This window comes from Oncorhynchus keta, unplaced genomic scaffold (genome assembly GCF_023373465.1).
Source record: "Oncorhynchus keta strain PuntledgeMale-10-30-2019 unplaced genomic scaffold, Oket_V2 Un_contig_6761_pilon_pilon, whole genome shotgun sequence".
Taxonomy (NCBI): Eukaryota; Metazoa; Chordata; class Actinopteri; order Salmoniformes; family Salmonidae; genus Oncorhynchus; species Oncorhynchus keta.
In genome coordinates, this window is record NW_026289046.1 from 1 (window position 1) to 10914 (window position 10914).

The window sequence follows — 10914 nt, forward strand, 5'->3', positions numbered from 1 at the left end:
AGTATGCTTCGTTCAGTTACGTATTGCTTGTTGTTGTTGTATTCATGTTGTTGTAGTATTCATGTTGTAGTATTCATGTTGTTGTAGTATTCATGTTGTTGTAGTATTCATGTTGTTGTAGCATTCATGTTGTTGTAGTATCCATGTTGTAGTATCCATGTTGTTGTATTCATGTTGTAGCATTCATGTTGGTAGTATATCCATGTTGTTTGTAGCATTCATGTTGTAGTATCCATGCTGGTTGTTGTATCTCATGTTGTAGTATTCATGTTGTTGTTGTATCCATGTTGCTGTAGTATCCATGCTGTTGTAGTATCCGCGTTGTTGTAGTATTCATGCTGTTGTGTATATTTGTTTCAGAATTAGATGATGTTTCTGATCTGAACCCCAGCCATCTTGGCAGGACAGGAAGACAGTAGGTTGTGGGATGCAGGCCCAGGGTCCTAATATCATACCCATGTTCATCTCTTCAGATCTCTGCCTGTAGGCTGGGCCTTGTGACGTGTGAGACTGACTGATTTACTACTTTGATCAACGGCCCTGTCTGATGTACATTGAGATGATCCCTGTGCTTGTAGAGAAGATCTGGATTAAATGGTTCTCAAAGGGAGCGAGGATTCACTCTGGCCGGAGACAGCGTTTCAAGCTGCTCAGTGAAGGGAGGGAAAATTGAAAAAAATCACTAAATTGCACATCAAGGGTCCTTGTTCTTTGTTGCAGTGAAGGAATGCTGGAGAACTAGAGTTGTTTTTGCTTCCATAGGTCTAATTGATCTTAAGCCTGTAAATTATAGAATGTTGGAGATGGTTGGAGTTGTTTTTGCTCTATAGGTCTAATTGATCTTAAGCCTGTAAATTATAGAATGTTGAGATGGTTGGAGTTGTTTTTGCTCTATAGGTCTAATTGATCTTAAGCCTGTAAATTATAGAATGTTGGAGATGGTTGGAGTTGTTTTTGCTCTATAGGTCTAATTGATCTTAAGTTATAGAACGTTGTAACATTATGCCATGTTGTAAGGAGAAGGTAACATACTGTACACATGTAAAGCCAAATGCTGGAATTCTTTGGAATTACCTAAATGGCTTCTTGATGAATCACGACAAGACTCTGTTGGCAGAAGTAAAGGATCTCCAAAGAGCCTGTAAAACCTTTTGTTCCCCTGTGGTCGCAGCCTTTTGACATGCACAGAGACCAGAATACAGGCTTTCACCCCAGGGTTAGAGGGCTCTCATAAATGCCTGTTGTCTTTGAAGCACAAGTGATATAGAATACGTTGACTTCGGACTCTGACTGCTCTGCCTGGCCAAACAAACACACAAGTGGAATGGGTCAAACACATGCAATCTACCCCCAGGCAGGCCTCATTCAGCCATTCTAATGAAAACCATGAGTGGAATATTATTGAAAGGATTGCAAGGATTACACAAGGTATGCTTATTACCTTGGAAGTCCTCTTCTAGTGGACTGTGTTCTGGGTTACTATAAAGGTAGTAGTGATAGACTGTGTTCTGGGTTACTATAAGGTGTAGTGTAGACTGTGTTCTGGGTTACTATAAGGTAGTAGTGGTAGACTGTGTTCTGGGGTTACTATAAGGTAGTAGTGATAGACTGTGTTCTGGGTTACTATAAGGTAGTAGTGATAGACTGTGTTCTGGGTTACTATAAGGTAGTAGTGGTAGACTGTGTTCTGGGTTACTATAAGGTAGTAGTGGTAGACTGTGTTCTGGGTTACTATAAGGTAGTAGTGATAGACTGTGTTCTGGTTACTATAAGGTAGTAGTGATAGACTGTGTTCTGGGTTACTATAAGGTAGTAGTGGTAGACTGTGTTCTGGGTTACTATAAGGTAGTAGTGGTAGACTGTGTTCCTGGGTTACTATAAGGTAGTAGTGATAGACTGTGTTCTGGGTTACTATAAGGTAGTAGTGATAGACTGTGTTCTGGGTTACTATAAGGTAGTAGTGATAGACTGTGTTCTGGGTTACTATAAGGTAGTAGTGATAGACTGTGTTCTGGGTTACTATAAGGTAGTAGTGATAGACTGTGTTCTGATTACTATAAGGTAGTAGTGGTAGACTGTGTTCTGGGTTACTATAAGGTAGTAGTGATAGACTGTGTTCTGAGTTACTATAAGGTAGTAGTGATAGACTGTGTTCTGGGTTACTATAAGGTAGTAGTGGTAGACTGTGTTCTGGGGTTACTATAAGGTAGTAGTGATAGACTGTGTTCTGGGTTACTATAAGGTAGTGATAGACTGTGTTCTAGGTTACTATAAGTAGTAGTGATAGACTGTGTTCTGGGTTACTATAAGGTAGTAGTGATAGACTGTGTTCTGGGTTACTATAAGGTAGTAGTGATAGACTGTGTTCTGGGTTACTATAAGGTAGTAGTGGTAGACTGTGTTCTGGGTTACTATAAAGGTAGTAGTGATAGACTGTGTTTCTAGGTTACTATAAAGGTAGTAGTGATAGTGTGTTCTGAGTTACTATAAAGGTAGTAGTGGTAGACTGTGTTCTGGGTTACTATAAAGGTAGTAGTGATAGACTGTGTTCTGGATTACTATAGGTAGTAGTGATAGACTGTTTCTAGGTTACTATAAGGTAGTAGTGGTAGACTGTGTTCTGTTACTATAAGGTAGTAGTGATAGACTGTGTTCTGGGTTACTATAAAGGTAGTAGTGGTAGACTGTGTTCTGGGTTACTATAAGGTAGTAGTGATAGACTGTGTTCTAGGTTACTATAAGGTAGTAGTGATAGACTGTGTTCTGGGTTACTATAAGGTAGTAGTGATAGACTGTGTTCTGGGTTTACTATAAGGTAGTAGTGATAGACTGTGTTCTAGGTTACTATAAGGTAGTAGTGATAGACTGTGTTCTAGGTTACTATAAGGTAGTAGTGATAGACTGTGTTCTAGGTTACTATAAGGTAGTAGTGATAGACTGTGTTCTGGTTACTATAAGGTAGTAGTGGTAGACTGTGTTCTGGGTTACTATAAGGTAGTAGTGATAGACTGTGTTCTAGGATTTACTATAAGGTAGTAGTGATAGACTGTAGTCTGGGTTACTATAAGGTAGTAGTGATAGACTGTGTTCTGGGTTACTATAAGGTAGTAGTGGTAGACTGTGTTCTGATTTACTATAAGGTAGTAGTGGTAGACTGTGTTCTGGGTTACTATAAGGTAGTAGTGATAGGACTGTTCTGAGGTTACTATAAGGTAGTAGTGGTAGACTGTGTTCTAGGTTACTATAAGGTAGTAGTGGTAGACTGTGTTCTGGGTTACTATAAGGTAGTAGTGGTAGACTGTGTTCTTGGTTACTATAAGGGTAGTGGTAGACTGTGTTCTTGGTTACTATAAGGTAGTAGTGGTAGACTATGTTCTAGGTTACTATAAGGTAGTAGTGGCCGACTGTGTTCTAGGTTACTATAAGGTAGTAGTGGTCGACTGTGTTCTGGGTTACTATAAGGTAGTAGTGGTAGACTGTGTTCTGAGTTACTATAAGGTAGTAGTGGTCGACTGTGTTCTAGGTTACTATAAGGTAGTAGTGGTCCACTGTGTTCTGGGGTTACTATAAGGTAGTAGTGGTAGACTGTGTTCTAGGTTACTATAAGGTAGTAGTGGATAGACTGTGTTCTAGGTTACTATAAGGTAGTAGTGGTCAGACTGTGTTCTGGGTTACTATAAGGCAGTAGTGATAGACAGGTTCCTGGGGTTTACTATAAGGTAGTAGTGATAGACTGTGTTCTGGGTTTACTATAAGGTAGTAGTGATAGACTGTGTTCCTGGGTTACTATAAGGTAGTAGTGATAGACTGTGTTCTAGGTTACTATAAGGTAGTAGTGGTAGACTGTGTCTGGGTTACTATAAGGTAGTAGTGATAGACTGTGTTCTGGGTTACTATAAGGTAGTAGTGGTAGACTGTGTTCTGGGTTACTATAAGGTATTAGTGATAGACTGTGTTCTAGGTTACTATAAGGTAGTAGTGGTAGACTGTGTTCTAGGGTTACTATAAGGTAGTAGTGATAGACTGTGTCTTGGGGTTGGCTATAGTAGTAGTGGTAGACTGTGTCTCTAGGTTGGCCATAAGGTAGTAGTGATAGACTGTGTTCTATGGGTTACTATAAGGTAGTAGTGGTAGACTGTGTCTTGGGTTACTATAAGGTAGTAGTGATAGGACTGTGTTCCTGGGTCATCATAAGGTACAGTGACAGACCGTGTCTCTGGGGTTACTATAAGGTAGTAGTGGTAGACTGTGTTCTAGGTTACTATAAGGTAGTAGTGGTAGACTGTGTTCTGGGTTACTATAAGGTAGTAGTGGTAGACTGTGTTCTAGGTTACTATAAGGTAGTAGTGGTAGACTGTGTTCTAGGTTACTATAAGGTAGTAGTGGTAGACTGTGTTCTGGGTTACTATAAGGTAGTAGTGATAGACTGTGTTCTGGGTTACTATAAGGTAGTAGTGGTAGACTGTGTCTAGGTTACTATAAGGTAGTAGTGGTAGACTGTGTTCTAGGTTACTATAAGGTAGTAGTGATAGACTGTGTTCTAGGTTACTATAAGGTAGTAGTGGTAGACTGTGTTCTGGGTTACTATAAGGTAGTAGTGGTAGACTGTGTTCTAGGTTACTATAAGGTAGTAGTGATAGACTGTGTTCTAGGTTACTATAAGGTAGTAGTGATAGACTGTGTTCTGGGTTACTATAAGGTAGTAGTGGTAGACTGTGTTCTGGGTTACTATAAGGTAGTAGTGATAGACTGTGTTCTGGGTTACTATAAGGTAGTAGTGATAGACTGTGTTCTGGGTTACTATAAGGTAGTAGTGATAGACTGTGTTCTGGGTTACTATAAGGTAGTAGTGATAGACCGTCAGTTCTGGGTTACTATAAGTAGTAGTGATAGACTGTGTTCTGGGTTACTATAAGGTAGTAGTGATAGACTGTGTTCTGGGTTACTATAAGGTAGTAGTGATAGACTGTGTTCTAGGTTACTATAAGGTAGTAGTGGTAGACTGTGTTGGTGACTATTATAAAGGACTGTTGTCATCTGCCAGTTATTAATCTTGCTCTCATCTTATTTAATTAAAATCAATCAGACTAATGTGGAAATTGAACCACTGGTATTAAATGCTATCCAATATTTTAAGTTACCGGTATGGAATCAATTCTCTATTTTCTGTTTTTGTTCTGGATTTGCTTTTTCCTGATAATCTAGTTCATGATAATTTGCTCACATTGTATATAGACTTGTTTATTCTGTATTATTGACTGTATGTTTGTTTTACTCCATGTGTAACTCTGTGTTGTTTGTGTCTAACTGCTTTGCTTTATCTTGGCCAGGTTGCAGATTTGTAAATGAGAACTTGTTCTCAACTAGCCTACCTGGTTAAATAAAGGTGTTCTCAACTAGCCTACCTGGTTAAATAAAGGTGTTCTCAACTAGCCTACCTGGTTAAATAAAGGTGTTCTCAACTGGCCTACCTGGTTAAATAAAGGTGTTCTCAACTAGCCTACCTGGTTAAATAAAGGTGTCTCTCAACTAGCCTACCTGGTTAAATAAAGGTGTTCCTCAACTAGCCTACCTGGTTAAATAAAGGTCTTTCAACTAGCCTACCTGTTAAAAAAGGTGTTCTCAACTAGCCTACCTGGTTAAATAAAGGTGAAATAAAAAAATATAAAAAAATAAAAAAAAAATGAAGGTGACAGATTTGGTCCATTGACAAATAAAACATAAAAAGTGATTTTATTTCATATAGCTGCCATTCTTTCCTGTGTTCAACAGTCTTCATAAAAGTTACATGGATTACAGGTTGAGGTGACAACTGTGAGTTACAGGAGAGGACAGATCTGCTTGTCTTCGTAGTCAGAAATGATCTTAGAAGTCCTGCAGCAGCTCCTTAAATACACGGCTATAAAGATGGAGGAATGATGTTCTGGAGGAGCTGATCAGATGGCCTGTGTCAAAACTGAATCTGAATACCTAGTTTTAGGCCCTCCCCCAGCTGAATGTGTTGTCTGTCTGTGCAAGAGAGCACAGATAGACAAAATATGACCCCATTCCCACTCATTGGCATTGCAGGAAACGCAGAGTGTGCATGACTAGATTTGAATAGGGTGAAGCTTTCTTTGAGTCGTTCTTGTTTACAGGTTTCAACAGTCTGCGGTTTGTAACATTCCACTATGTTTAAGGGCAATTTGGTTTACGAGGGAGGGAGCCTGTCTTGCCTCTAATCAGAGAATAGACTGTCTGTTAGCAACAGCTTCTACCTTACCATTGTCAGGTCGGCTGGGAGTGAGACCTAGAGTCACATTTTGACAGGAGGAGGGAGAATTTATTGCTGAGAAGTTGTGAAAACTGACTGTCACTCCACGTTCTGCATGGCAGTCTGTTCAACATGAGATCTGACTGTCACTCCACGTTCTGCATGGCAGTCTGTTCAAAATGTGATCTGACTGTCACTCCACGTTCTGCATGGCAGTCTGTTCAAAATGAGATCTGACTCCACGTTCTGCATGGCAGTCTGTTCAAAATGTGATCTGACTGTCACTCACGTTCTGCATGGCAGTCTGTTCAAATGTGATCTGACTGTCACTCCACGTTCTGCATGGCAGTCTGTTCAAAATGAGATCTGACTGTCACTCCACGTTCTGCATGGCAGTCTGTTCAAAATGAGATCTGACTGTCACTCCACGTTCTGCATGGCAGTCTGTTCAACATGAGATCTGACTGTCACTCCACGTTCTGCATGGCAGTCTGTTCAAAATGTGATCTGACTGTCACTCCACGTTCTGCATGGCAGTCTGTTCAAAATGAGATCTGACTGTCACTCCACGTTCTGCATGGCAGTCTGTTCAAAATGAGATCTGACTCCACGTTCTGCATGGCAGTCTGTTCAAAATGAGATCTGACTGTCACTCCACGTTCTGCATGGCAGTCTGTTCAAAATGAGATCTGACTCCACGTTCTGCATGGCAGTCTGTTCAAAATGAGATCTGACTGTCACTCCACGTTCTGCATGGCAGTCTGTTCAAAATGAGATCTGATTAATTCTGAATACCGGAGAACAGATGTGAGCTTTATCAACTTAACAACCACATAGGTTATTAGAAGTTTTGAAATGAATGCATACTATGGTCTTTTCAACACTGTTTTCCGTGATTAAAATGGTGCCTGTTCTCCACTCCTCCCTGTCATCCACATTGGTAGATAATTCTCAGGTGAGTAGTAGTGTATTACATTATATATTTATTTATTTATTTTTACCTTTATTTAACCAGGCAAGTCAGTTAAGAACACATTCTTATTTTCAGTACCTGGGAACAGTGGGTTAACTGCCTGTTCAGGGGCAGAACGACAGATTTGTACCTTGTCAGCTCAGGGGTTTGAACCGCAACCTTCCGGTTACCAGTCCAACGCCTAACCACTAGGCCACGCTGCCGTGTGGCCCTGGTCAGTAGTAAGTGTACTAGATTATATGTCCCTGGTGTAGTAGTGCTACACATTATATGTCCCTGGTCAGTAGTAGTGCACTACATTATATGTCCCTGGTCAGTAGTAGTGTACTACATTATATGTCCCTGGTCAGTAGTAGTGCACTACATTATATGTCCCTGGTCAGTAGTAGTGCACTACATTATATGTCCCTGGTCAGTAGTAGTGCACTACAGAGGAAATAGGGTGCCATTGGGAACACACGCTAGATGTCAGTCTCTTTCTCTGTGGCAGGTTAAGGAGATTTCCCAGTTTCAAATCCTTATTTTAGTTGGATTAAAGATTTGGGAAATGTACTCTGGGTCTGAATGATGGATGAGCATCACACACTGCTGAATACTGGTATTCATTTTGTCTGGCTCTAGACATTCCACTAATAACTTGGCACCATACAACTCTCTGTCTGTCTGTCTGTCTGTCTGTCTGTCTGTCTGTCTGTCTGTCTGTCTGTCCTGTCTGTCATTGACAGCTCATTCTGTCTGTCTGTCTGTCTGTCTGTCTGTCTGTCTGTCTGTCTGTCTGTCATTGACAGCTCATTCTGTCTGTCTGTCTGTCTGTCTGTCTGTCTGTCTGTCATTGACAGCTCATTCTGTCTGTCTGTCTGTCTGTCATTGACAGCTCATTCTGTCTGTCTGTCTGTCTGTCTGTGTCTGTCTGTCTGTCTGTCTGTCTGTCTGTCTGTCTGTCTGTCTGTCTGTCTGTCTGTCTGTCATTGACAGCTCATTCTGTCTGTCTGTCTGTCTGTCTGTCTGTCTGTCTGTCATTGACAGCTCATTCTGTCTGTCTGTCTGTCTGTCTGTCTGTCTGTCTGTCTGTCTGTCTGTCTGTCTGTCTGTCTGTCATTGACAGCTCATTCTGTCTGTCTGTCTGTCTGTCTGTCTGTCTGTCTGTCTGTCTGTCATTGACAGCTCATTCTGTCTGTCTGTCTGTCTGTCTGTCTGTCATTGACAGCTCATTCTGTCTGTCTGTCTGTCTGTCTGTCTGTCTGTCTGTCTGTCTGTCTGTCTGTCTGTCTGTCTGTCCGTCATTGACAGCTCATTCTGTCTGTCTGTCTGTCTGTCTGTCTGTCTGTCTGTCTGTCTGTCTGTCTGTCTGTCTGTCATTGACAGCTCATTCTGTCTGTCTGTCTGTCTGTCTGTCTGTCTGTCTGTCTGTCATTGACAGCTCATTCTGTCTGTCTGTCTGTCTGTCTGTCTGTCTGTCTGTCTGTCTGTCTGTCATTGACAGCTCATTCTGTCTGTCTGTCTGTCTGTCTGTCATTGACAGCTCATTCTGTCTGTCTGTCTGTCTGTCTGTCTGTCTGTCTGTCTGTCTGTCTGTCTGTCATTGACAGCTCATTCTGTCTGTCTGTCTGTCTGTCTGTCTGTCTGTCTGTCTGTCTGTCTGTCTGTCTGTCTGTCTGTCATTGACAGCTCATTCTGTCTGTCTGTCTGTCTGTCTGTCTGTCTGTCTGTCTGTCTGTCTGTCAGAGCAACCTGGATGTATTTGTTCTGTCCTTTCTGAGAGACTCGTATCTGCTGTTACACAGTAACCTAATAGTCTTTAGTGATTCCATATGAAATATTATTTGGGGAATTTCACAAAACTTAATCCATCGAATGGTCCTTTGGAGGAAGGATTGTTGATGTGTATTTTCCATTTGTATCTAACAGCTAGTTGAGAAAGTAATTAATAAAATATCAGCCCAAGCCAGGCCTCTTAATGATCCAGTTTAGGGTTATATGAAGCTGTTCACTTGTTTTCAATAAAACATGTTTACATACATACATACATACATACATACATACATACATACATACATACATACATACATACATACATACATACATACATACATACATACATACATGCATACATACATACATTGCATACATACATACATACATACATACATACATACATACATACATACATACATACATACATACATGCATACATATACATGCATGCATGCATGCATGCATGCATGCATGCATGCAAGCACGCACGCACATACGCACGCACACACGCACGCACGCACACATACATACATACATACATACATGCATACATACATACATACATACATACATACATACATACATACATACATATATGCATTTAAACATATATGCATTTAAACATATATATATTTAAACATATAAACATTTAAACATTTAAACATATATACATTGAAACATATATAAATTTAAACATATATACATTTGAAACATATATACATTTAAACATATATACATATATACATTTAAACCTATATACATATATACATTTAAACCTATATACATATATACATTGAAACATATATACATATATACATTGAAACATATATACATATATACATTGAAACATATATACATTTAAACATATATACATTTAAACATATATACAGTACCTGTCTTAAGTTTGAATACACCTACTCATTTCTGTTTTTTGTTTTTTTGTTGACAGTTTTCGACATCGACAGAATAATAGTGAAGACATGTTTACATACATATACATACGTATATCACATATAGATGTATATCACATATTACACACATATAGATGTATATCACATATAGATGTATATCACATATTACACACATATAGATGTATATCACATATAGATGTATATCACATATAGATGTATATCACCTATAGATGTATATCACATATAGATGTATATCACCTATAGATGTATATCACCTATAGATGTATATCACATATAGATGTATATCACCTATAGATGTATATCACATATAGATGTATATCACATATAGATGTATATCACATATAGATGTATATCACATATAGATGTATATCACATATAGATGTATATCACATATTACACACATATAGATGTATATCACATATAGATGTATATCACATATAGATGTATATCACATATAGATGTATATCACATATAGATGTATATCACATATAGATGTATATCACATATAGATGTATATCACATATAGATGTATATCACATATAGATGTATATCACATATAGATGTATATCACATATTACACACATATAGATGTATATCACATATTACACACATATAGATGTATATCACATATAGATGTATATCACATATAGATGTATATCACATATTACACACATATAGATGTATATCACATATTACACACATATAGATGTATATCACATATAGATGTATATCACATATTACACACATATAGATGTATATCACATATTACACACATATAGATGTATATCACATATTACACACATATAGATGTATATCACATATAGATGTATATCACATATAGATGTATATCACATATAGATGTATATCACATATAGATGTATATCACATATTACACACATATAGATGTATATCACATATAGATGTATATCACATATTACACACATATAGATGTATATCACATATAGATGTATATCACATATAGATGTATATCACATATTACA

General features: G+C 38.6%; 1 long non-coding RNA gene across 1 annotated transcript; it reads left to right on the forward strand.

Moving 5' to 3' along the window:
* Window positions 1-1600: 1600 nt before the first annotated feature.
* Window positions 1601-2403, forward strand: LOC127926085 (uncharacterized). The gene is made up of 3 exons (XR_008123236.1): window positions 1601-1666; window positions 1883-2026; window positions 2311-2403. It is a non-coding gene; the product is annotated as an uncharacterized LOC127926085 (long non-coding RNA).
* The last annotated feature ends 8511 nt before the right edge of the window (window positions 2404-10914 follow it).